This window comes from Zalophus californianus, chromosome 2 (assembly GCF_009762305.2).
Source record: "Zalophus californianus isolate mZalCal1 chromosome 2, mZalCal1.pri.v2, whole genome shotgun sequence".
Taxonomy (NCBI): domain Eukaryota; kingdom Metazoa; phylum Chordata; class Mammalia; order Carnivora; family Otariidae; genus Zalophus; species Zalophus californianus.
Window position 1 is genome coordinate 139,281,470 of NC_045596.1, and position 4,775 is coordinate 139,286,244.

At 48.1% G+C, this 4,775-nt stretch overlaps 1 pseudogene; it reads right to left on the minus strand.

The window, feature by feature from the left end:
* Positions 1 to 364: 364 nt before the first annotated feature.
* On the minus strand, positions 365 to 1,744 carry LOC113925450 (annotated as a pseudogene).
* Positions 1,745 to 4,775: the final 3,031 nt, after the last annotated feature.

Sequence of the window (4,775 nt, forward strand, 5' to 3'; positions counted from 1 at the left end):
GTACAGATATACAAAAAATATATAATATATGAAATATTATATTATATAATATATATAAAATAGATAAAGGTTCAAAAATTTACAGAAGCTGTGAAATTAAAATGTATATATTCTAAACTTAGAATGCTGGGAACAATTTACAGTTAATCTCCACATCTCTGTTAGTTTCCACAACACCCTTGCTGCTATTGAAACAAAATAGAAAAAAAAAAAAAGAGAAGAAATCAAAATGAGAAAACTTTTCCCATGTGTTTAAGTCAAATAAGCATCTAAAACAAATTCTGGTGCTAGATTAACGGATAGTTGTACAAGATTGTACCCACCGTCCCTAAATCGCGGACAGAAAAGGAAGCCAAGTCACAGCTCATCCTTCACAATCTCTCCCTGCACAGGTCGTAAGAGGTGTAGAGTCGCGCCCCACACAGAAGTGAGGCTTCGGGACTTCAGAAAACGTACCCATGAAAGAACAGATGTGAGACCTGCCATTCAAACTGTAAAAGGAAACCTCCCCCAACTCACAGTGCAGATAAACGCCAACGCCCCTGGGCTTTTCCTTCAGCGACACAGGCGCCGTCCCGCCGCCGGACTGTCGCGCGTCTGCTCCGGCCTGACGGGGGCCGCCTGCCCCTCCAGGAAAGGGAGCCCTGGCAAAGCCCCGCGGCCCACGCGCGCTTGCCCACCCACCTGCACCTCCCAGGATGGCGGGCCGCCGTCGAGGCGCTCGGAGCCCAGGACCACCGCATCCATCAGCAGTCTCTTCGGGTCTGAGGGACGCCGGGTTTTTCCTCACAAATGTCAGACTTTTTACCCTCGGAGGCAAGCAGATTCGGGTGCGCTGTCTCGGGATCCAGAGTAACTTCCCGTCTAAACTTCTGGAGAATTTTCTGCAGAGCCAAGTCCTGCGGAGGAAGACTGCATCCTTCCCTCCTTAACTGGAAAGAACAGGGAGCTGGGGGCTTCAGGCTTTCGCCCCTGTCGCGGGCGCTCCCGATCTCCACCCGCCGTCTCACCTCGGACGCCGCGCTCCTCTCTGCCACCTTGTTTGGTAGGCGCGGGAGGGTGGAAACGTGCTCTGAAAACGCCGTGCTGTTCGCGCGGACTTTCTGCTGAAGGTCCCTCTCTTCTTCAGCGAGCCGTGAGAGAACAGCCTCTTGCTCACGGTCTACGCACTCGTGCAGGTGCTCAAACTCAGAGGTCACTTTCTGTCCCTGGTACTGCACCTTTTCTCTCAGGTCTAAGAGTTCTCTCTCTCGGGTGGCTACTAGTTTCTGAACGTCTGCCCCCCGCTTCTTCAGGGCCTGAGGTAACGACTGAGCCTCTGCCCGTGATGAGAGGCGGCCTCCCCCAAGGGCCTCACCTGGTGGCCCCGCTGACCAGGGGGCTGCGTGCACTTGGGACACGACACCTCGAGGTCCTCCTCGCAGAAGAGGGTCAGGACCTGTTTGTGCTTCTCACAGCAATGCCTCTCTTCCCGCCTCCTCTTCTTGCTCCTGGTGACGTGGGGGAGCTTGGCCATGTCAATCATCCTTCCCAGCTGGGTGTTGCCCCTCAAGTGCCTCTCTTGGCACGCGTGACGGCACACGGGGCACGGGAACCTGTCCTTGCGATCAGCCCAGGACTGCTGGATGCAGCAACGACAGAAGTTGTGCCCACAGTCGGTGGTGACGGGGTCTCCGAGGTAATCCAGACAGACGGGACAGTTGGCTTCTGCCTGGAGTCCTGCCAGGGCTGCCGGGACTGCCATTGGGCAGAGATCAAGGGCTTTCTGGACTGAGGTGGGTCTTCTGGAGGGTGGATCTGCAGGATTTTTCTAGTGAGAGGCAGATACACCCTCAGATTTTACTGTCCTTCCTGTGCTGAATGTCTATCAAATAAGGGCAGCCTTGCTGTCCTATGAGGCCACTGGCCTCAGGTATGATGGTAGGTGCCCAGAAGAACTCTATTCACCAGTGCAGGTGATCACAGGTTAGTTGGGCAACCAGCTGCCTTTGGCAGCTCAGAGGATGTGAAGCCAAGGTCAGTAATTCTCTTGGTCAGAAAGCAGACACAATTTTTACGTGCCTTTTCCTCCCTGGAAATGAGAAAATATTCCTTCATATTAAATAGGCTACTGTTTATCTTGTTGCCCTGCTCACTGCCACCTTTAAAGCAAACACTGAGTCTTTTCTCCACCCCCAGGATTCCACCTACCCTCAGATCAACAAAAGAGGGGCTGCATGGGACTGTGGAAAGTGCATGGATTAGATCTCCTGGCCCTGGGTGAGATTTCTCTTTAGTCACCTACTATCTGAGGGACCTGGGGAGAGTTACGTAACATCCTCATCTCTAATACTCTCTTCTCCACGCAGGTAAACAGAATATAAATCTCAGCTTCAATCATTTCAATAGTCAAAAATGTAAGGAAAGAACTTGGTATCTTTCAGCTTAAACCACATACATTTCTGACAGCACTGAATTCACAATATGTCAAAATTTTTCTTTTCATTTAAGTTTCTCCCATCCAAGCACTTCATTTAAGTTTCTCAACTGCAAGATATATCCAACTCTGTACATAGTGGATGGCATTTGGACTTGATTAGATTTACTCTGAGGACCCTGCCAAGTTGGGAAAACTGATTTCTCACATAATGCACAGAATGAAACTGGAGATCAGGAATTCAATGTGAGAAAAAGCTGAGAAACACACCAACACACAACTACTCTCCGAACTCAGTGGTGAGCTAACAACTACTAAGTATTTTTTAGGACAGGATCATGAGAGGAGGGCATGCAGCTTTTTCTTAGAAGCAGTTACTGATGGGACACCTGGGTGGCTCAGTCAGTTAAGCGTCTGCCTTTGGCTCAGGTCATGATCCCAGGGTCCTGGAATCGAGTCCCACATCGGGCTCCCTCTCCCAGGTAGCCTGCTTCTCCCTTTCCCTCTGCCTCTCGTTCCCACTGCTTCTGCTCTCTCTCTCTCTCTCTCTCTGGCAAATAAATAAAATCTTTAAAAAAAAGAAGAAGAAGCAGTTACTGATTTCTCAAGGATGCCAAGAGGTGGAGAAAGTGACCACCATGTTGGATTGCTCACTTAGCACAATGCCACAGAACACCAGAGGCAGTATCATGACTTTTCTTTCAACTCTGATGTTGCAAATTAACATATATTTTGGAGATCTGCACTCCCAACAGAACTGTAACCTCCATGCTATCCCCATGATAACTGTATCTCCAAGTATCTCCTAAGTCCTAGGCTAAAGCTGTTGAATGACTAAACTTGGCCAAGTTTCTGGGGCTCCCTTAAGAACTGAGTGACTTTGGGCCACTTGCTTATACTCTTTGAGCATCTGTAAGCAGGCAGATGGTTAGATTAAGGAAGATCAAGTCTATATAGGACCTCAGTACCTGACCCCATAGCTCTAATTGCTCTACTCCCCACCTATACACAAACCACCCTTCAGGCTTCAGACCAGCACCTCTGAATGCTTTGTCACACACAGATATCAAAAACCCTTTAGGACAGGTTGGGATCAAGATATCTGTATTTTTAGCAGCATTTAGATGACTTAGGACAAGGGTCATTGAATAAAATAAACCATAATACAAGCACGTGTCTTAAAATAACCCGAATCCAAGTTTGCTTTCCCTTAAGGCTTAATCTTAGGCACTATACAGAGCAGGCACCAGGAAGCCACTAGTCTTACCACGTTCCAGCCTTCTGTACCCTCATCGTACCATCTCTGGGCTTACCTGGAGCAGGTGGCTATGGGCAGGTCTGTGAGGCCAGTGTCTAGGAGAGGGGTCTCAGAAGCCAGTTTTGCAGACGATTGCTGGGTCAATGATGTGATTATTATATATATATATATATATATATATATATATATATATATACATATATATATATATATATCCCACTAGCAAGGTGGAGCTATTAAGATCCCGCCCACCAAAAAATGGTGACTCCTCCCTTTGGGAGCGAGGGCAGGATCTGGCTGAGGTCACACCCTGGATAGAGGTGGGGAAACTATTTCCTGTGCTTAACAAGTCATCATGGGCACTATTAATATGCATAGTCTAATTTGCATCTTTGTAATCTTCCCTTGACCTTCTCAACATCTTTTTTTTTTAAGAGAGGAAGAGAGAGGAGGGGGAGGGGCAAAGGGAGAAGGAGAAAGCCCAGCTGCGAGCCTGACACAGGGCTCAGTCTCACAATCTGAGATCATGACCTGAGCTGAAATTAAGAGTGAGGTACTTGGGCGCCTGGGTGGCTCAGTTGGTTAAGCGACTGCCTTCAGCTCAGGTCATGATCCTGGAGTCCTGGGACCGAGTCCCACATTGGGCTCCCTACTCAGCGGGGAGTCTGCTTCTCCCTCTGACCCTCTTCCCTCTTGTGCTCTCTGTCTCTCATTCTCTCTCTCAAATAAATAAAATCTTAAAAAAAAAAAAAAGAGTCAGGTGCTTAACCAACTGAGCCACCCAAGTGTCCCTCAACATCTTTTAATCCCAACTTGATTTATGAGGAAAATGAAATCTAAAAGGCTATGTGAAGCCTATTCATTTTTTCACCCAGGAGTGTTTAACTCTGGGCCTCCAGTTTCACCCTCTCTTTACATTATGTAGCTTCTAGCACTGTACAGTCCTGCCCTCTCCTCCACACTCAGGACATGGCATCCTCTGCCCACAGGACTTTTGCATGAGCGGTATCATCCATGGCAGATCCATGCCCCATATACATTTGTTTACTGGCACCCTTTAAAAAAAAAAAGATTTATTTTAGAGAGAGAGGGAGAAAGAGC